Source organism: Acomys minous, assembly GCF_964271855.1.
Source record: "Acomys minous genome assembly, chromosome: 12".
NCBI lineage: Eukaryota > Metazoa > Chordata > Mammalia > Rodentia > Muridae > Acomys > Acomys minous.
Genome location: NC_140493.1, coordinates 51,689,062 through 51,712,149, shown reverse-complemented (window position 1 = coordinate 51,712,149; position 23,088 = coordinate 51,689,062). Strand labels below are relative to the sequence as shown.

General features: G+C 43.8%; 1 protein-coding gene and 1 pseudogene across 2 annotated transcripts in view; one reads left to right on the top strand and one right to left on the bottom strand.

Annotated features, from left to right (window-relative positions):
• Nucleotides 1-446: 446 nt before the first annotated feature.
• On the bottom strand, nt 447-1,399 carry LOC311578421 (sorting nexin-15-like; annotated as a pseudogene). Its single transcript has one exon. The product of its transcript is annotated as a sorting nexin-15-like (transcript).
• Nucleotides 1,400-8,929: 7,530 nt separating this feature from the next.
• Nucleotides 8,930-23,088, top strand: part of FAM135B (family with sequence similarity 135 member B) — a 286,049-nt gene continuing 271,890 nt past the window's right edge. The window contains exon 1 of the mRNA XM_084803028.1: nt 8,930-9,544. The gene's annotated coding sequence lies outside the window, so the exon portion shown is untranslated. The remainder of the gene's footprint in view (nt 9,545-23,088) is intronic.

Here is a 23,088-nt window from a genome sequence, read left to right as displayed (position 1 = left end):
GCTACACAGAGAAACCCTGTCTCAAAAACAAAACAGAACAAAACCAAAAAACCCAAAACAAACAAACAAAAGAACAAAAAATCCCAAACCGAAACCAAACAAACAACCAAACAACAACAACAACAAAAAGAAAACCCCTTTAGCTGGAGGGAAGACCTTACAAAAAAGGCAGTGGGCCAAGTCTGGCCACTGACCCTGGCTCTAATGGGTGAACTGGTAGATTCTACTCACATAAAACACACAAACAGGACCAGAAGCTCAAATCTGATTCAAGGAGGCGGCAGCCAGGTCAGAGCTGAGAAGTCTTTGCTCTTCTCATATTTGATCCAGTTAATACAGATATGGCCCCTGGGGTTACAAGTGCGGGAAACAAGGTCAGGTCCCATAAAGAGGCATGGAGGAGGTTGGCAGTGCTGGAGCTGACATCCCAGAAAGGGCCCACCCCCTCAGGGCAAGTACGCATGAAGGGTCTCTGCCTGTTTCAGGTACTAAGCTGCCTTCTTTTTCAAGCTTTCCGGGCGGGCAAGGGATGGGTCACCTGAAACTCCCTGAAGCAGGATGTGCACCTCATCTCGGTAGCCCTGGAGAGCAGCAGCATAGGCGCCAAGGGCTTGAGTGATGAGCTCTGTGGCCCGGCCTAGGTAAGCTGGGGCAGGTTCTCCATCCTCAGCCTCTTCCTCCTCCTATCCTCCTGGCTCTCGGGGTTCCTGGTCCAGCCTCTTGTACTGCCCCTGCACGGCTACCAGCTCACCTGTATGAGTGGGGCTGGGGCCTGTACTTTCCTCTTTGGAGTAAGGGTCGAAAAGGGCAAGTTCAGCCTCAGAGAGGGGAACCGAAAGCTTCCTCGGTGCTGGCACAGCTGAAGGGAAGATCCAAGGCTTCCTGGGTAGGACTTGATAGTAGGGGGTCCACTGGCACCTCCAACTCTTCCTGTACCCTCCTTTCCGCAGGCAGCAGCTAGAGTAGCCAGCCTTATCAGGACACGGCATGGGGATGAGGGAGGTGGCAGCATTCACAGGTCCCTGGACACCTCAGAGGGCCATGTCACCTTCCCATAACTGAAAAATTCCTTGAGCTAGGGGCTGTTTTTTGAGTGCAGGGACAGGTACTGTGAAACTAAGCAAGTCCTCTGCTTCAAACTGACCAGATACCTCAGTGCCCGGAAAACAGGAAGCTCCTCTAGGCGTCTGAAGAAGTTGCGGTGAGTATAGGCCAAGTCTCCATGGAGCTTCCAGAAGTCACGCTATAGCTTCCAGACTACTAGCTCTTTGATGTCATCTGGGACCTTCTTTGAGATGAACTGAATGGTTACTTTGTACTCTGTGTAACCCGTGGGGTGGGTCCTGGGGTCCGAGACTGTATAGCGCCTCAGGAAGTCGTCCTTTGCCTGGCGTGGCATGGCAGTGGAGCAGAAAACAAATGTTCTCGACCATTGCATTTCTACTTTTCAATGGCGAGAAAGTTGTATTGTTAAAGGGATATATTTAAAGCAGAAAACATGGACAAGGAAACTATGCTGGAAGAACCACCCAGACTCATAAAGACAATCACTGCACATTTCCTGGCAGATGCAGAGCCAAGATTTCAGTTCTTACCTTTGCCTGTCGTGGTGGTGGTGAGGTTACAAGAGGAGAAAAAGATCTTGAGGGGAAGTACAAGTTAACGGACTACATGAGACATGGAAACAAAAGGTCAGGAGGGCGAGCAAAGAGTGGAGGACAGGGAGAGAAGACGAGAAGGAGAGGTAAAAACAAAGTATGTGAACCCCCTTTTGTGTGCTAATAAAAAAACTACTAAAATAGCATAACATATTGGTGCAGTGCCTAGATAATAAAAATGTAAATAGACTAAGCAGAAAATTATATTATTATATAGAGGTATATCTACAGATATAGATACAGGTAGTTTGTCTTTTCATAAACATAGAGGTTATCCCCTAAATACTTTGTAGATTCAATAAAATTTCAATGAACAAAAAAGCTAAGCAGCATAAAACCTAAGATATATAAGAATATAAGAAATATGAACCATTTCTTTATTGTAATGCTATATGTATAACCATGTAAATACATAGAAAGGATATATCTGTTTCTCTGGGTATCTAAAACTAATATATGCTATATTATATTCATATATTATAATTTAATGTTATAATATATTGTTCATAATATATATATTGGTATTAGGTATAAAGGGAAAATATCTTAAGTATATATTTTTTGAATTAGCTTTAGTTCTGGAAAGGACTCATGAGTCATTAAACATATTAAATTTTTATTCACAATTCTTGAGAGGGCACATAGCCTATGACTTGATAGGACAGAAAATATTTGCAAATATTAGAACAGAGACCCTTCTATTTTAGCAGCAACAACAAAAAAAAGGAAATAAGAAAGATAAGAAAACCACATTCCCTCCTTACAGAATCCCGACCGTTTTGTGTGGTCAAGCATAACCAATACACTCCTCAGAAGAGCAAGGTGCACAAGACAGCAAAACCCAACATTAATTGGACTAAAAAAGTGGGGCATGTGAAGTACGAGGAATACACAGTGCTATGGGACTCCATGTTCCTGCTGGTGAAAGTGTAAAATAGTGTAATTGTAAAATCAATGTGGAATTTGCCAGTACACAAGGACATGTGTGTGTTCCCTTACCTCAGCAGTTTGTCTAAGTATAGTTGATGAGCCATCGGGGGGGGTGCACAAAATAGAAGAGACTTGATGAGACCTGGTGTGCACACATGTGGCCCAAATATCTCCTGGCTGCAGAAAGTAAGGAGTGCTTTATGAAGGCGTCCCATAAAGAATATTATGCAGCAAGAACAATGAGCGATTTGTTTACATGGCAGCATGACTGACCCTAAAACCCGGGCAAGGAAGAGAAAAGAAGCAAAGACCTTCAAAATGCACGTACAATGTTACTATTTTAACAAAAATATATTCTACATGACACACATGTTGCAAATATAAAACATGGAACATAATACAAAAGTCAGAATAGCATGGAGGTACGAGAAATAATGTGGGTGTACATACTCACGTATTTTGGTCTCTAATTATAAGTCTTCTTAAAACGTTAGAAAATGCATTTGGCAACATTTGATTGAAAGAAGAAAAGGTGACATCCAATGAGAATAACATAAATTAAGTTAAATTTTGTGTTAAACTTGAAGTATTTTTATTCCTGCAGCAAAGCCCAGGGTTGGAAGGGCATAGCAACACAGTGAGACGTAGAATGTTCAACAGCAGGGCCTGAGCAGTTGTCTGGGCTTAGCCATCTTTTGAAGAGAACTCCCCATTATTGGGTTGAGGAAACAAGGCCAGAGGGTCACTGAGCATTTTATTAACAGATGTGGAGCTACCTAAGGTCCTTACATTATCCTTGGGAGGGTATTCTGTCGCTTAGGGAGCACTATAAGATTCTTGCAACTTAAAGAAAAAAGTAATATTTCAGAGTCTGAAAGGGACAGGCCTTCGCTATGCCAGGAGCCTGTTAGATGCCAGTTTCCTGGCAGGGCAGCTGCGTGTTATGGTTACCTATAGGAAAAGGATTAATATCCTGTTACAAAGAGGAAAAAGTGAGTCTCAGAAATTAGGAGAAAGGAAATATTGGGCTCCCACTTTATAAATCACCAAGGATGTGCCTTGGAACAGGGCCTGGAGTTTCTGCAGACAGAAACATCACTAGTCCCCAAAGCTTCGGTCAGAAGTGAGCATGTCCTGGACAGCTCCCAAAGCTGTGTTCTTTATAAAAGGAAGAATTTGTCCCCATAGTGCTGCCATCATTAATGGGGTGATTCATCAACCTTGGAAGATACATACACACACATATATATGTGTGTGAGCTCTATTAGACTCAGTTTCCTCTTCTGTGAAAGGATGGGAATGGCAAGTCATGGAGCCTATCACGTGGCATGGCCAAAGGAACTCTGTGTAGGTTTGGGAAGATGGTTTGGAAGTCTATTTCTCTGCATATCTTAGTCAAATGGTGTACTTAGTCAAACCGTGTATGACATTTATATAGGTAAACTCAAGTCTTCATGATATAGAGTTACAGTTCATTTCATCAGCCTTTGTTGCTGTGATAAACACCATGACTGAACGCTACTTGCTTCCAGAATTGCTTTAATTTACAGTGTGTTCATATGAAGGGAAGTCATATTAGAAAATCAAGACAGGCATCTAAACACAGGAACTGAAATAGAGACCATGGAGACGTACTGCTTGCTGGTTTATTCCTCATAGCTTCCTCAGCCTGTTTTTATATACCTCCCAGGGTTGGGCCCTCGCACATTAGTCATTAATAAAGAAAATGTCCCACAGACTTGCCTATGGAACAATCTAATGGCGACATTTTCTCAATTAAGGTTCTTCCTTGCCAGTTGAACACAGCTTGATGTGAGTTGGCAAAAATCTAACTGGGATGTCATTGCTGTTTGGAGCTTCAGGGAGGACTTCAAGAGTCTAACCCAGTCCTAATCTGAATGCAGCCTGCCAGTTACTATTATTTAGAATTTTGTTTTAAGTCAAGTGGTAAAAGAGAAGATGCTTATATGCAGATGTGCTGATATTAAGCCCACTTTTTATACAGATGGGAGGTGACACATCACTTATGCTCTTTGGATCGTTGCTAAGGGCCCAGTTATACTTGTGTGACAATTATCAGTTCCTGGAGATTGGAATGAGGTAAATGTTCTCCTGGCATATAATAGTATGAGGTCTGGAATACTCTTGGGAATCCTATGGTGTACAGACAGCAAAGGATTGTCTCTTAAGGATACTGAGATTGAGAGCACTACTTTGCAGGGTAGTATAAAACTATATAAAACAAGCTTATTTAAACTGGCAAGCAAGAAAACCACATAGGAAGAAAATAAATCTCAAATCTATTCAAATACTCTTTAAATGTCTTACATATTGTCTGTATGTTGTCCACACTGTGATGTGAGCCAGACAAAGGAAGACAAAACAGCAGCCACTTATTTAAGAATTTCCTTCACAAGCACGGGAGCTGTGACTTCATGGTTAAAAGCACTGGCTGTTCTTTCAGAGGACCTAGGTTCAGTTTCCAGCTCCTGAATGGTGCCTCACAACCATCCTTACCTCCAGTTTCAGCGGATCTGGTGCCTACTTCTGGCCTTTGCAGGTACCAGGCATGCATGCAGTGCATATGCATACTGTAAGGCGGAACACTCGTATACAGAAAACAAGAAAATAACTAAATGTTAAAAAAAAAAAAAAGAACTTCATTTAAAACTTCTCAGTTTGGTGCAAGTAATATATTTTTACATAAGTCATTCTATCACAAAGCTCTGGGCATATACAAATCACAGAGGCAGGTCAACAGAAGAGAGAGTTAACCATGGATGTAAACCTAGGAAGGTTTCAAGAAGGAACTAACATGGAGACCAAGATTCTGTAGGATGAGTAACAATTCACAGACATGCTGAAACTTTCGAGAGCACAAGGAACACTTTTCCTGGATCAAACAGAGACAGAGTCAGATTTGAGATCCCCTGAATGCTCGGGTCTTCAATCGTGAGCTTGTTTCACAAGCCCAGAACCATTTCAGAAGTTTCTGTTGGGGGTGGGATCTTGTTCCTTCCAGATGGACCAAAATCCCCGATGCTTGTTCATTTCCAAGGGCGAGGCCTCTGATGCTCTCTACACATGCTGAGAGTCTGAGAGCTCTTCGTGACACTTGCTTCTTAGTACCACAGGGTGTCACTATTAAAAAGCTGCCTCCCAACCAGAGATGTTGGGCTGTTCTGCATAGATTCTTTGCTCACCTGCAAGAATTTCATTCACCTCTTTTCTTCTCTAAGGGAGAGACTCTTCACCTGAACCCCAGAGTCAACCTCAGCAAAGTGTCTGTCTCTCACATCCCAGACTGCATATTTTTATACTTCTTGCCTTCAAACCGGCCATTACCACCACCCAATTCTCATCAACTCTGGATCAGGGTAGCTCAGTATCTGTCATGGAATCAACCTCCTGACCCTATCCAATCCTCCTGCATACCTATAAACATAAAGCCAAGGCTACAACTGTTTCTCTACTTTATAAAGACCACCCCTGATGAACCGGATTCAGAATTTTCACTGGCCTCCTGTCATTAATAACTTTGCAAATATACACACTGTGGAACTGACAGTTTGTATTTTACGAGATGTTATTAGATCAATGAAGGAAAAAAGAAGGATGCCTAAGAGACTATGAGGTCGTTGGCTTCTATGAGTTGATTCTTGGGACTCATCCCCAGACATGCACAAAGAGTAGTACCTGTTATTTAGGTTTTAGATATATTTCTACTGAGGCTGACTGTGGATCTTGGCATGACTTCTCCTTGGAGGCCATTTCCATTGTCTAGTTGTTCTGGGTTTGCGAATTATCTTAGTTTTATGCCTTGTTGCTTTGGTACCTTGACATAAACAACTTAGGGGACCAAGGGCTTTTTTTTTTTTTTTTTTTTTTAGCTCACAGTTCTATGTGAATTCATGGAAGTCACAGCAACAGGAGCTTGAGGAACTTGATCAAATCACATTCACAAACAGCAGCTGAGAACAACGGGTGCTCCTCTGCCTAGGGAATGGTGCCGCCCACAGTGACTAGGGCTCCTCACCATAATTAACACCATCAAGGTAAGGTAAGCCCCCTGATCTAGGAAACCCTTCATTGATATTCTCTTCTCATGTGCATCTAGACTGTGTCAAGTTAACAACTGAAATCAAACAAATGCACCAGCTAAGGAGTGGATAGGCCTAGCTACAAGGAGGGTATAGGATCAGGGGATGTCTGAGTAAGATGACATCACTCCAACCAAAAGACTGATGAATATCATGAGTAGCATTTTAAGAGGAAGGAAGGACTTCACAGAAGGGGAGAAGGGGTAGGTTTGGTATTGTATTTGTCTGGAATGTGTGTCACATTGCATGCACACCCACAGTCTATGTAAAATTTTTGGCTCAGAAATTAAAATGTTTTACAGAAGTTAAGCATGGTAATACAAGCCTGCAGACCCAGCTCTCAGGAGACAGAGGCAGGAGGATCAGGAGGTCAAGACCACCCAAACTTTCTGGTGTGAGCCTAGGATAGATTACATGAGACGCTCTTGCTACATGACCATGAAAATGTTTTACATATGAGTACACTGAAAGCCTCATGCCCTCTCCAAACTTTTCTACTCAGGTCTTTCCCAGCCCTTATTGGCCTCAGTTATGCCTACAAGTTTCTTACCTAGCCCACACCCCAGAATATTTCTGTACCCAATACAAGACATGAAAATACACATTTACCCAAGTGCTGCTCTTCTTGATTCACGAGAGCTATGCTGTTTGAAACATTCTGCATTTTGCTTTTTTTTTTTTCACTTAACATATCATGGAACTTTCTAACCTAGGTGCTTGAAACCTGTTCCAGGACAGGGGAACAATAATTCAAGCATACCCACTGTCCTAGGGATCAGTCAGGGCAGAGAAAACAAAGCAAAACAAAACAAAAACATCGGAGGCTTGCTTTGGCTTTCCACAGTAAGTTTGCATAGAACTGAAATGCAAATAAATGTCATCTGATTTTAATCATATTTCAAGGACAAATGTTTGCAAAAGAAAGGCACTCATTTTCCCCGATGGAGAAATAAATAATCCTTTATTAGCCATTCTCACGGTATTTGCTGGGATATGCATTGGTCCAGGCTTGGCTGGATGCTGTGGGGAGGATTAGCAAAGCAGATGGGTCCTTTGCTCTGCTCTCTGTGCCAACAACCCCTTCAAACTAACCCTAAGGCAGTTTAGTACTCACTGCTACTGTAGCTAAGTAGGCAACCTTCCTCGCACGATAACTTACCTTCTCCCTTGCTTAAATGCCTTCAGTGTCCCCACTGTGTTCAAAGTCGAGTCAAAGTTTCTCTTGACTCCCCCAGGCCTTGGTGTGCACCTAACTCTTGTCTTACCTTCTCTGGTTCCCTCTGCTCTTCCTTACTGGGTGTCCCATGTGGATTAAAAAAAAGAAAGAAAGAGAGAAAGAAAGAAAGAAAGAAAGAAAGAAAGAAAGAAAAGAAAAGAAAAAATAGTTCAGTCTACCTGGTTTTGGGGATTTCCCCTGCCCCTTCCTTTACGGAATGCTCGTCTCCACTTATTACCACCACCTTTGGATGTGCGCGCCCCTTCTTGCAAGCGTCTTTCCATCGCAGCTACCTTACTACACTCTGACTGTCTCGCCTGTATGAATTAGTGCAGCCCAGTCTAGTAGAGGGAACACTGTGCTTCCAAGTCCCAGCACTGGTTCCACCTTCATGGCTGTTCTGTCACCTGTAACAGGTAGGGGCTTCTTAGCACAGTCATAGTGAAAGAATGCATTCCCAGGCAAACTGCCCACTGAAGAACGGCCAATAGATGGGCATTGCCTTATAGTTTGTCCATCGTTCTCATATTCTACGTGGACGAAATTTGCACACCTCTGAACCCCAGTGTCTGTCTTGAAGATTATCTGCAAATGATGAGTGAGCTGTTGCCTAATGACTATTGCATATTTAGTAGTGGTTGTTTAGTGGTCACTTGGCGTTTTAAGCTTTTCTTTCTTCCTTCCTTTCTTTCTTTCTTTCTTTCTTTCTTTCTTTCTTTCTTTCTTTCTTTCTTTCTTTCTTTCTTTCTTTCTTTCTTCTTTAAGGATTGTACTTGTTGCATCCCCCAACTTCTCCCAAGTTTAATATCTCTTTCCCCTGGGGTCTGAAAGAAACCTTCTCCTTCCAACTGCATCACGCCTTGCCTCTGAAGGACAGTCCCAGATGGAGACTGAGCATGCTCCTGGCCAGATTTGGCTGGTTGGGGCCAGACTTCTCTGGCCCAGCGTCTTGCGCCCTCCACAGGCCGGGCGAGCCTGCAAGCGGGCGGGGTTTGGCCGCAGGGCAGCCTGGCGCGCCTAGGCTTTTCTGGCCGACAGTGGTGGGGGACGCGAGCTGGCGCCTCCCAGCCAGTCGCGCAGCCTACCGCGGTGCGCAGAGGCTGCAGGAGCAGAGCTAAGCGGCTGGAAGGGCTCTTTAGGCCTTGAGCGCGCGCTGTGTGTTGCTGGAGGTCCTGGCCTTAGGTCCTGACGGGGGAAGGAGAAGAGCAAGGGCGCTAGAGGTGAGCAGAGCCCTGAGAGCCAGCCAGGGCTCAAGTGCAGGTTCCCAGTCCTCTTAGGCAGGGGGAGAAATTCCCTTAGCCACATTCACAACCTTGCCTCGGGCTGACAGGAGGCCGCGGTGGCCGGGCAGCTGTTGCACCAAGAGGGGGCAGCTGCGGAGTTCTATAACCATAGCAACCGCATCAGCACCACGGCGGCAGTGGCAGCAGCGGCGGCGGTGAGGGCAGCATCCGCTTGCTCCTCCTCCAGGCAGCCTCACAGTGGAGACCTGAGACAGAGCTCGCAGGTGCCACGGACTCCTCGGTCCGCCCACAGTCGCTGCCCGTGTTGGCTGCAGGAAAAGGCGACAAGAAGAGAGAGGGGACTGGAGCTGGAGCAGGGCCCTAGTAGGTGAGAGAAAGCGCTGCAGTGGGAGACAGGTAGGTGAGAACGCTCTGGGGTCACCAGCTGTAAAACTCTCTCCTCTGTGGCAGTGACGTTTCTGGAAGCGTGGTTGCTAGTTGGATGGCTTTCTATTACTGAGTGGGGATTCTGCCGGGAAATGTGTTTTTATCTTTCTCTATTTTCTACCAGCTAGCTCTGTCCTCTGATCTTGCCCAACATGTGAGAAAGTCTTGAGAGCACAAGGAGGGCTATTGATGTAACTGGGTGAATGTGCAGGTCCTCAGGGGATTTTTCAGAACTGTCCAGGTCCTCTGAGCTGCCGAACCCAGGTCAGGTGGAGGGGGTTATGGTCTCTGTTCTATGTGGGGCCGGCAGACTCAGAGACCATCCTTTTGGGGGTGGGGTGCCGTGTAGTTCAGCTGTAGGATGTAAAGGGACGATAACACACAGGAGCTCTTCATATGTAAAGCCAGCTTTAAACACAACCACTGCAGGGGCTATTTGGACAATAGTAACTCGTAAGGTTTTGGGACTCAGGAGTACCCCTGGAGCTTAATGTTTTATAGATAAGATGTTTTGGTCGTTGGGGGCATTGAGTGCTAAGAGAAATAAAATTTTTAACCAGAATGGAGATGAGAAACCCCCTCCCTTTCTTCTCACCTACCTTTCCCTCGCTCCCTGTAGCAGCAAAACAAAAACTGGATGGTGTTAAGAGACACCCTTTGACTCTTGGCTACTGACAAACCATCCCACTTTTGGAAAGCTGGAGAAGAGAGACCCATTTTAGTCCCTCATATCAACTAAAAGGGCAATGTTTTCCACTGGGTTCCAATGCTCTTGATGTTAAGTTTGTTTTAAGCCCTGGATGTGCTCGAGGTGTCTCTAGTGTATGATGGACTGTTAACTGCATCTTTGGGCTAGAGGGAGGGCTGGAGTTTGGCACATGATTAACCAAGTTTAGCTGAGAGAAGAAGCCCAGAGGACCTGAAAAGAAGGGGGTGTGTTAGTTGAGTAATTTCAGTCAGAAGCTCGTCATAGAGTTTAGCAGCAGATTTCTGAAGAATTTCCAGGATGGATAGCCACTGACTGCGAATGAGTTATCCTTTTATATCCTAGCCTCAGGGGACTGTGGTAAGTCCCAGTTAAAAGGGTATGTTCTTTAATTGGGCTTTTAATTTATGAAGTAGTTATGTTACCCAAGAGGATGTGATTTGGCCAGCATGTCATCTGGGGATTTATACCACAATGAGGACAATATATTATAGGGAGATTCTACACTGTAGTGTAGAGCAAAGAGGGCAAGATGCTGGAGTCAGAATAGGCTCTGAACTCTGCTTTCATCATACACCTGTTGTATGACCTTGAGTTGCCCCTATCTTGTTGGGATTTCTCCTGTCTACATAATGGGATACTAGCAGCCCTTAGAGTTTGCTAGGCTCTTGTAACAATCAAATGCAATGGCAGAGGATGCAAATGGGGCAGGATTATAAAGCCTTGTGACTAATGCAAGTTTAAGAAAATCATCACTTCCTAAAGAAAAATCCTCAGATTAGCAAGGTATTGCATAGGTAGCACACATGGAAAGAGTGGAACTATTAGTCAGAGAATCATGGCTGAACTACTGCCTGGTTCCAGAGACACCTGGGCAATATAAAGAGGGCTTTATCGGGGAGAACACTGCAGGTGCTCCTTATTTACTGCTGCTGAAGGTCAAGTGCTTTGCCATGGAAGGTGGTGCTCCTCTCTCTCCAAACAATGAATTCTGTGCAGCACAGAGTGGGACCAAACATCAGATGGATATTTGCACAAAGTGAAGGCTCCTTTAAATGTTGCACACATGGTGGGTTCTTTTGAAGCTGCAATTGTTTCTCAACCCAAATCTGTCCTGAAATGCCAGACTTATTTCATAACCCTGACCAAATATGTACAGCCTGACTTCACTGCTCAGGGAACTGTAATCTCTGGAAAGAGCCAGGCCTGTGCTTTTGTGTGTGTGTGTGTGTGTGTGTGTGTGTGTGTGTGTGTGTTGTGTGTGTGTGTGTGTGTGTGTGTGTGTGGTGTGTGTGTGTGTGTGTGTGTGTGTGTGTATGTATGTGTGTGTGTGTCCGCGCGCACGCGCGCGTGTGTGCTTCTGCTTTTGCCCATGCTGGTGTCTCTGTAGAAAGTAACCGTTTCTCACGCTCTTCTCTTTGTGGCCCCGTTCAAAGGCTCCATCATATCTGGAGCCTCCCCTGATCCTCTCATGTGCTTCCTTGACACTCTGCACCTGTTGTGACTGGCAGACTGTGCTGTGTCATTGCTTGTACAAATGTTTCTTCTGCCCTGACTCTGTGCTCCATGAGGACAGGGGCCTCTGCTACCTGGCTCCCTTGTGCTTCCACATCGTATGGTGATTAGTGTTAAGTGAGAGAGTGGGTTTTATCAGCAACTTGGCCACCTGTCCTCAAAGCAGCACCACAAAACCTGCCTGTCCCTGGCATCTTCCTGTCTCAGGGTGCAGCAAACCTGAGGGGAGACTTGCTTCCCTGCTGTGTATTATTTGGGGGTAAGCCCACAGAGGGAGAGTGAAGGAGAACACAGGTACAAACCTAATCTCAAAATGTTCATTTCTTTATGAGGGGCGCTTTAGAAATGTTGGGATCTGGTGCTAAATGACTTTCATACAACATTTGCTGAGTACTTCAGATGAAATATTTTAAGCTTGGGATTTATTGCTCCTCCCTCCATTTCATTCTTTTAATTTATCTTTTGTGTAATGAGAAAGCATATAACCTGACTTCAGATTCTAAAAGGATTGAGAGCTAGGGTGCTGGACACCACTTTGCCTCAGTTACCGTGTTTGTAGTAATCTCACAGTGGATGCTGAACACTTAGAGTAAAGTAACAGCTGTGAAGAAAAGAAAAACAACTTCCTATGGCCTATAAAGCACCCAGCACAAGCACATGCTCTTTCCTTTTTCAGTTCTCTTCTAGAAAATGAGCAACATCCCTGGGCTTAATTGCACAGTATCGGATGAGATACACTCCGAAGCCCCATCTCCTCTTCTTGTTAGCTCGCTGTGACCTTCAGTAAATCATTGTACTTCTGTGGCCACTTGCTTCCTCTGTAAGGTCTTATAATGATGGTTACCCTCCCAGATAGGCTCAGGAAATGTAAAGAAAGAAAAACGGCACGTGACATCCGAAGGAAAAGTATAGTTGCCAATTATAGAAGGTTTCAGAATTAGTTTTAATGCTCCAAATGCATTTCTTTTCCTTATTTTGCCTACAAAAGAGACACTGAGATTGATGGAGGGAGGGAGGAAGGAGAAAGGAAGGAAAAGAGGGGGAGAGAGGGACAGATGGAAGGAGGGAATTGGGGAGGGAGAAAGAGGGAGGGAGGGAGAGAGAAAGAGGGAGGGAGGGAGGAAGGAAGAGGTAAGGATGGAGAGAGGAAGGAAGGGAGGGAGAGAGGGGAGAGGGAGAGAGAGAAGAAGTGAGAGAAATCTTTTTAGATATGAGAGTTTATGAGGGAGAGAGTATACTCAGCTGTGGTCCTGATTCAGGGATGTGTTCTACCTCTGATATTACTTACTTTTAGGACTGTTGACTTGACCTTCATTTCCAGACTTTTGTTTCATAATCTATAAATGGCCTGGAGGGTTTCAATGTCCCTGACTTAACTCTCGTTCAGTGCTCACATACATAGACCTATGCTGTCTTTATTGAGGTTGAGGTTCTGTCTCTTGTCTTCCATCTTTGGTCCTCCACCCATCCTTTTCCTCAAACCTCACAATGTGTCCAAACTCTACACTCCAAAGCCTAATGCCGCACTGCACAGGAACCTTTTTCTTTCTTTGTGAAGCAAGGGTGTTGGGCAATGAGCCTTGGCCTTTGGGATTTGTTGGCTGCCTCATCCCATCTCTCCTCCATGTAAAATGTTTTGCTGCACTGCCCAGCCTGTGAGAAGTCTTTCAGGTACCCAACTGGAAAGTGTAAAATGAATTCTAATATAACTTGAGTTGGTGGGAATTCATGACATCTCTACTGCTTTTCGGTTTCCTGCATCATGGGTGCTCATCAGTGGTGAATGCTTCTGCTAAAACATGAATCATTTTTAGGTGGCTGCAGAGGAATCTCTGAAGTCATAGTAGAGGAGGATTCTCATGTCACAAAGGAAACTGATGCTATGAACCAGTGCTCTGTGGCCCTCTACCTTTGGTGTGGATGGACTAGGATTCTGATCATTTGGTGTGGGAAACTTAATGTAATCTTCCTTGTCCTCTCTCCTTCCTCATGTCAGTGGAACCCTGAGGTTTCACTATGACCTGGGAAAGACCCTTTAAATAAACTTAGCATGTGTTTAAAGTGTCAATGCACCAGGTAATTTTCAAGCCAGGGATCCAGGGAGGGGCATAAAAATGGAGGAAGAAGTGCTATGAAGGGAGTGTAAGACAGGATATGATATAAAGACCAGGGTAAAGTGTTACCCACTTATATTGGTGAGACATGAAGATGTGACATCACTGAGAGTCACCTCTTAAGTGTTCCCTTTCCTCTTGAAGGTCATGGGAAGCCATGGAAAGATCAGCAGTTGTGCAGAATGCTCTCTTCTCTTCGGCTGCAGAGTGCAGAATAGCTTAGAAAAGCTAGAGCAAATGAAACATAGGATAGCCTGATAGGTAACCTTGCAGGTGAGAGTTGCTTGCCATCAGGCATTGGGAGTCGAGCTGCACAGAACAGGAGGCAGAGAACAGTGCAATGGTGATGCAAGGGAAGTGAGTATACAGCTTCATCTCTCAGATAAGTGTTTGGGTGGAGCACTGCAGAGACTGGGGAGCACTGAGGGAAAAGGAGGGAAAGGCACAACTGTCTTCCTGGCTATCTTTTCAGATGCTCTGCAATCACTGGTCCTTTCACTCTTTACCTGAACCAATCAATCAAGCTCTGAGTTGGCACTCTGGCCTCCTTGGTGAGGCTGCTGGCTAGTAGGTTGGAAATTTAAAATCATATTTGATAAACCAAAACCCTTCTGTGTTCTTATAACCCAGAGTGAAAGCTGAATCCCTTTCTCTAAACTTTAACCTAAACGTTAACCCTATTTCCACCCTAAGCCAGACCCTCATAGCCTGAATTACTGTCCCCACATGTCACAGCATTAACTTTTAACCTCTAGTCGCTTTGCTCATATTTAACAGTCCAAGTGTATCCTCGTGTATCCTCCTTTTTTCCATAAGCAAATAGTAATTTGCAACCTAGTCTGGTTACAGTGCCAGGGCCTCCTTATGCGAAAATTTGTCTGCCATTTGTCACTTACTTCTGAACCAGTCTCTTCTTTGATGCATCTTTTTCTGTAGTACTTTAAGAAGTTCACTGTAGGATGTCCATTGGTAGACTAAATTCTTCCAAGTGACATGTGTTCAGTGTATGTGTATTGAATACATGGATTAATAAATGAATATAGCAGTGGCTTCTTGGAGCTCCCAGCAGAACAACAGGTCCTTATGTAATGTGAGAAAGTACATGTTTGTTGAGTGAACAAATGTATCTATGAATACAAATTTGCTAGACTCTAGAGTAAGTGATGATCCCAACATTTAGAATGATTCAGAGGGCAAACTATGACATTCCCAATACATTTAAAAATTAAATCATTATTTATTACATGTTATGTTCCTCTGATGTACTATGAATGTCCTGGCAGTTGGACCCTACGGCCACTCAGACTTAGCGCTTTAGAAAACATTTAATAAAACATGCGACCTAGAGGAATTCCTGTTGCAGGAGTGTCTGACTTGGCATTTACTGGGAGGTCTGCTTGCTAGCTGCTGACTCTTACTGTATTTTAGGCACTTTTCCATTCTGGCCTTTGATGCCTTGCCTTACATTTTAATAAAACTTAGTTTCTCTTTGTTTGGCTTCATGGCACATGGAGATTGTTTCTTTCCCCCTGAGAGCTTTCTTCCTAATTTTGCTTTGCTTAGGCAGACGTCGAAGTGATGCCACCGTCTCTGAGGTCACAGTCCTCAGCTGAGGGGGATTGGTAAGGATAGTGACGAGAAGAGGTGTGTACCAGCCTGAGGCGTGAGTGAACCCTGAGCACGGGACTATTACAGAGGCAGAGCCATGGGCTTCTCTCTGAAGAAGCTGTTTCCTGGAGCAGCGCTTCCGGCAGGAAGGTTATGTATGGACATGAGGTACAGCTGAAATGGCAAAGAAGGTTCTGACTCTGTCTCTCTAAGGCCTGTCTACTTCTCAGTCAGGTGCAGCTCAGGGAAAGGCTCCTGTGTGACCTTCACTGACATGTCAACACCTCCCCCGCTTCCCCCCTCCCTTGAGAATCAGTTAAATCCCTTTGTATTTCACTTTGAGCTGAGTGTTTGATTGTGTGTGTGTGTGTGTGTGTGTGTGTGTGTGTGTGTGTGTGTGTGTGAGTGTGTGTGTAGACATTTTAATGAGCTTAGGGTATGGCGGTCACCTTCTATTAGATCAATGGATTAGACCATAGACATCAGTGTTGGTGATGCAGCTCAGTTGGTATGGTGGGTGTTTGCCTCGAAACAAACAAACCAACCCACACACCTACATCTAAACATCTAAGAGTCTAAATCAGATAATCTAATGTTGACTCTGCAACAAATTAACTGTGTCCCTCAAGCAAGAACCTCACCTCCCTGGGGTAATTTTTTCAACTTGTGCTGTGAGGGAGCTTGAATAGTACCTGACTCATCAGGTCCACACACATTTGCTAAGTGCACTTTATTATCCATGCTCTGTTCCAGAAGCTTAGAGGGCTAAATAAAAATGTTTCTCTCCTTAAGAAGTGTACAGCCTCTGAAGAGAAACAGTGGAGAAATCACTGTGGTCAGTCACAGTAGAGCCCTTTGAAAGGATGCACTATGACAGTAGATTAGAAATATATCTGATCTTGTAGCAGGAGGCTTCTTAAAAAGAAAGGTATCTTTAAAAAAAAGGACCTGAGAAGAGCAGTGGTGGCGCACACCTTTAATTCCAGCACTCAGAAGGCAGAAGCAGGCGGATTCTTGTGAGTTTGAGGCCGGCCTGGTCTACAAAGTGAGTCCAGGACAGCCAAGGCTACACAAAGGAACTCTGTCCCAAAACAAAACAACAAAACAAAACACAAAAACAAAAACAAAAAAACCAAATCAACAACAACAAAAAACAAAAAAAAGGGACATGAATTGCAGAGATGTTAGGTAAGCAAACACGGAGTATGGAGTTGTCGGGTATTTCAGATAAAGGGTAAAGCCAATGTGGAAACCAGGCGTTGTGTAGGCATTGCACACAGAAGTACATGGGGTAGGCTTGAGACAAGAATTGAAGAGAAGATTAGATGGTCAAGCACAGAGCTCAACAGGGTCATGGGCACCTTACAGAGGAATTTAGTATTATATGGGTCTGAATGTAAATGGTGGGTAATATATAGTAAGAAATATAGCTATATACTTGTTATTTGAATCATTTCATTCCACCTATACTGTAGAGAGTACACCGAGAGAAGGCAGGCGGCGTGGAGACCAGACACAGTGGCTGGAGTGGGAACCACAGGGTTCATAGAAGCAAAGGTGCCCCAACTCATATGATGCTAGTTGGCAGTAGAAGGAACTTGAGATATGTTAAGTCGGTGGACTTCGAGAACTTTCCTGGATGACACCATGTAGGAGAGAAGATGATGGTGATTATCTTGTTCTGATGCATGGGGCTTATTGTTGACTTTGGTTGGGAGATATAAATCCCAAATAGAAGGTTTTAAAAGGAGGAAATGATTAGTTCTTTTTGAAAAAAGTAATTTAAAGTATCTGCGGGGTGTCCTTGTATATTTTAGGTAAGTGGAAATACATCAGAAAACTCAGGAAAAAAAATTTCTTGGATGAATGCATAGACTTCTGAAGCCATTGGCAGGCAGCAATTGAGAGAACAGGAATAGAAGTGATGATCCTAAGCAAATCAATAAAGAGAAGAACCTAGGATGACAGAGGAGCTCCTGGTGGCCCTCTCCTAGCTGAGGAGTTAGTGGGAGTTGACAGATGTTGAGAGTAGAAGAGGCACTTTTCTTTGGGCGAGGTGGCCATAGGTCAGTTGCTTATTTCCTATGTCTGACCATCCACCCCAACACACACACAGACACACACACATGCATATGAATATGAATATCACTAATTGGACTTAATGAGCTATTAAAAAGAGAGATGAAGTGAGCTGGGAGATGAAAAACACTTGGGGAGGTAGGGAGAGGGAGGGAGGGAGGGAGTGAAGGGTAGATGGGACCAACGAACATTGTACACAATATGAAATTTTAAAATGCTCTAACAATGTTTCCATAAATAAATTTCTACTGATGAGTTTCAGAAGTCCATAGAATTCATACGTTAAAACTTTGGCATTATTGAGAGAGCCAAGAGTAGAGGTGGGGCACAAGAAATGGTAATGTGGAAGTCAGTATGATCAAAGCATATTACATACATTTATGAAAAATAATCTCGGGAAGTTCTGAAATGAATATATGCTAATAAAGTTTGTAGAGATTTAAAAAATCAAAACCAGAAATGCTCTCCTAAACCTAAAAGTCTCTACCTCTTCCAATCTAGTATGAAAATCAAAAGTAATCTCCCTCCGGTGTCAGTTTCCTTTCATCTTAGAGACTTTGGGCATCGTGATTAAACTTCTGGCACGGTCACACTGTCCTTAGTGTTCCTGTGGGGCACTTCTTCCCTCACCCTGGATGTTTCTTAATAGAGCTCTCTCTGGTAGCTTCTCCACATTTCTGGAAACAGGAGTTTTTTATTTGTATCTATAGTGCTCATGGTTGTTGGGTTTTCTGGAATAGTAGTATAGATGTATTAAATTATTTTCTTAATGACACTCTCCCTTAGAAGATGGCAAGCTTGAAGGGGCCAGGACATTGCTGTGTTTATAGCTGTATTAAACATTCAAAAAACACACGATAAATATAAAAAAAATAGGATATTGATACCAGAAATCTCCAGTAGTAAAATGATACTTTTTATTTTCAGTTTGAAAATCAGTAACACCAGCTCCACTGTAGCACAGCATAGCACACTCTGCTCAGAAGATGGACGTCTGGCTCAAAGGCACCCTGAAGCCTGGTCCCAGATATGGCTCCTTCCTCTGAAGCAGCTATCCCTGCCTGTGCCTTCTGCCAACACTGGCAAAAGTCTTTCAAGTTGTAATTTAATAGAAGAGATACCCACCATGACTTAGAATATGGCATATTGGGCTATACAGTAGATGACTGCTACCAGCGATGTGTCTTGGTCCAGGTACAACGATTGTTTTACCATTTATTGGGAGTCATTTCCTATTGAGGCCAGTAATTGTGGAGCACCAGTGTAGCCACCCTGTTCTACTTAATCCAAAGAAAAGAGCCTTGTTCTGCTGGATAGTGAGTCTTAACCCTAATGGTATCAAGGGTATTTTGAGCATGTGATAAAACACACAGATACTCTTCTTAGACAAATGAAATGAAACAAATCATCTAAAACTTTACTAGAGTCATCAAAGAGTCTTCAATTCCCTCATAGTTCCCAGTGAAGAATATATTTTCTAGCAGAAGGCTGGAGCTTCCTTGGAATTGTGAGTATACATGTGTGTACATCATCATGTCGTGGCTGCATTCTGGATAAATGCCAGCATAGCATGTCTTCTGAGTGCGCATAGGACAGGGGTGTACTGACAAAAAAGCATCATCTTTAGAGGGAATCATGTTTTGGGTTGAATCCCTGTTCCAACTAGAGTTACCAAATTACTCCATGTTTCCTAGGATTGTCCAGTTTGAAAACCAAAACCATTGTATGCTGGGAAGCTACTCAGTTCTGGATGACACAGCTGGAAAGTCATTTCAGTTCTGACACTTATTAGCCCAGGGACCATGAGCAGCTACTTGCTTTCCGGGGAATAGTCTTGCTAATCTGTGTCTTTGGGCAGGTCCCTGAGATACAGAGCTAGAAATAGGGTTCCTGAGAGTGAGTGAGTGAGTGAGTGAGTGAGTGAGTGAGTGAAGTTTTCTCTCTGTTGAAAAGGGCAAGGGTAAGAAATGGAAGAGGAGAAGGAGAGAGGGAGGAAGAGAGCATGTGAGGGAGTAGGTGAGAGAAAGAGAGAGGAGACGAGCAAGGGAGAGAGGGAGCAGATAGAGATGTGAGTGTAGTTCTGGTCACGTACAAATTTTTCGTGAGGCCCTGGACCCCACCGGGCCCATAGCACAAGGGTCCAGGATTGCTGGATAGCTTGTGGATCTGTCTTTGGCCACATTTCTTCTCAAGAGTTTGTTGGAGAAGAACATACAATTAGCCAGAAACAGTTCTCACGAACATAGTAACTGTGTTCTCTTTATTACCAGCCAACACAAGCATTTGGTGAAGGGCACACGGTAGAGAACAGCTCCCCATACGCACACCTCTACTATATTATAACCTATTTCTACTGGAGCGCACCCAGCCTGCTTTTGACACAAACCAGATCCTCAGGAGGCCCAGTGAGAAAGATCTAGAACAAAACGCTCATGCACAAAGATCCCCCTAACCTAGCAGTGCTTGGAAGCCACTCCACCTTGCCATATCTTCCGTTTCCATTTTAGCTTCACTAATCTTTGCTTGCCTTTCAAAAAACATGATGGAAAATGCTTTTTAGCTACAAATAAGAATGAAATATTGTCATTTGCAGAAGAAAATGGATGGAGACATTGATAAGTGAAATCAACACATACATAAAACCATCCACATGGGTTTGAGTCTATGTAAAAACTTACTGTTTGAGAAAGAACACACCAATTCATTCCCCCAATGCTAACCAATCAGCCTAAAAACATACATATAGGTGATACATAAACTAAATAAATGTTATTTTATTTACATTGGTGTTCTGCTTCCATGTATGTCTGTGTGAAGATGTCAGATTTCTGTCCCCTGGAGGGGGAGACCTGATGGCACTCAGAGGAAGGACAGCAGGTTACCAAGAAGACACTTGATACCCTATGAACATATACAGGGGGAGGTAATCCCCCTCAGGAACAGTCATAGGGGAGGGGAGTAAGGGGAAAATGGGAGGGAGGGAAGAACGGGAGGATACAAGGGAAGGGATAACCATTGAGATGTAACAAGAATAAATTAATAAAAAATTTTAAAAAAATAAAAAAATAAAAAAAAATACCATACGAAAAAAAAAAAAGATGTCAGATTTCCTGGAACTGGAATTACAGACAGTTGTGAACTGCCATGTGGGTGCTGGGATTTGAACCTGGGTCCATTGGAAGAGCAGCCAGTGCTCTTAACCACTGAGGCATCTCTTCAGCCCTACATGTGCTCATGCAATAACTGTTTTAAAAAAGACGTTAAGGAGAGCAGGGAGGAATATATAGGGGGACTTTAAGGGGAAGGGGAGGGAGAGGAGAAACTTTCTAATCAAAACAATAATCTCAAAATTAAAAAAGATTCTAAAGCAACTGAAATCAATAGCATTGTAAAGAAACAACTGAAAGTAGACCACAGACTCAGAAGGGTGTTGCCAAGTCTTACCTTTATCATGGGGGTCTCCCAAGTCCTGCTAGGTGAGCTCTGTACCACGCTGAAGTGCACCTTCCCAGTGCAGGGAGCTTTCCCTCTACCACGTCCAGTGACAAACTTGCTCACATAGCAGTCAGTACACACCAGTTAACCTGTAGCTGTCACCTTCTCTCTGACCTTACTTGTTGAATCTTGCCCTTCTGTGATTCTGCAGCTACTCCTGGCTGCCCTTTCTGCTTTCTCTCTCAAGTCATTGGGCTTTTTTCTATATAGCTGTTTTCCTTGTTCTAGAGACTCCATAGTCTATGGATTCAGCAACATTCTTCCAGAGGGCCTGGTTAGAATCCCAGCTCTCCCAGGCTTAACCCAGCACTTCAAATGTGTTATTTAACCCGTGTTAACTTTTGAGTTTCCCCGCCCCGCCCCCCGAAGCAACAATAATATACCCCTCACATGGAACTGTTATTAGTAACAAGTAACACAAATGAAATTGAACAGATTCTATTATAGTTCATGATGCATGGTGGGAGATTAGTGTTTGCTCTGATTGAAGAGTGGCCTGAGTGCTTTAATATCAGGAAGAAGACAGGAGGCAACATTTTACTTTTAAACATTATTTATTTATTTTTATTTTATATGTATTGTTCCTTGCCTGCATGCATGTATGAGGATCATGTGTGTGCAATGCTCCCAAAGGCCAGAAGATGGTGGTGTAGTTCGTAGCACAGGAGTTACACATAGTTTGGAGGTGCTGTTTGGGTGCTAGGAACTGATTGAGTCCAAGACGGTGCTGTAGTTCCTAGCACAGGAGTTACAGGTGGTTTGGAGGTGCTGTTTGAGTACAAGAACTGAAGATGAGTCCAAGATGGAGCTGTAGTTCCTAGCTCAGGAGTTAGATAGCTTGGAGGTACTGTTTGGGTGCTAGGGACTGAAACTGAGTCTAAGATGGTGCTGTAGCTGTTAGCATAGGAGTGACAGATAGTTTGGAGGTGCTGTCTGGGTGCAAGAACTGAACCAAGTCCTTTGTAAGAGTAGCAAGTGTTATTAACCACTGAGCCATCCCTCCAGCCCCTGAAGCTGAAAATGAGATGCCTAAGTCAGACTTTCACTTACATGGCATATCTTATGGGATAGATCATAGGGCAGTAGTGATGTTAGGTAGGGGCTTGAGCCCTCTGTGTGGCACTTAGGAGATAATAATGTCTTAGGGGGCTGTAGGACACCATGTGTGACAACTCGAAGCTAGGATATACTCAGAAGCAAAGCAGGGCGTCTCCAAGTGAGAAACTAAACTACAGTCTATAGACTTGGCTGTAATAACACGAGAGAGTTTTCTGAAATAAGTCATGTCTGACATTGATGAAATTAAATATTAAAGTATTTTCCTATTTGAACGGCTGGATATAAGGTATCTGGAAATGGGTTTCTGGGGCACTCAGCATCTGAACTGAGGTGTTACTGCAGATGAGATGGTAGCTTTTATGAAACCTTGTTGATTTAAAATGAGATCATAAAACACACTGAAGAATAAATTACCCTTTTCTGTTTGTTTAAAGGAGATATATAAAGATAAGATTATCTTTTAAATCTTGGGGCCAGGGTAGAATCCGTCAAATGTGGCATTTCAGCACGCAGGCTTCTGTTGGCCTTTGGGAGGAATAGGATGGTTATTTATAGAATTGCTTCAGATTTACACAATACGGGTTCCTTGCTTTTCTTTGTTTCCTCTTGGTCTTTAAATTGCATGAATATTGGAAGTAAAGAGTGGCCATAAAGTTGTCCTTAAGGGCCATTTTAGCCTGGAGTTACCAGGCAGCGCTAAAGAGTTGGAAGGGGAAGGGAAGCTCTTCCCAAGCCTGTGGGCCAGGGCTGCAGACATTTCCCTCTTAGGTAATGCTCTTGCCCGCTGTGTGTGTAGAAGCTGTTGTCAGCCAAAGTGAAAGGCGAGGAGCTGAGGCACAGAGATGGCCAGATCCTGCTCTCAGCTGCACAGCAAACCTGTACGAAAGCCAGGACTTGATCTCCACAGTAGTTTGATCCTTACAAACATGTTCCTTCCT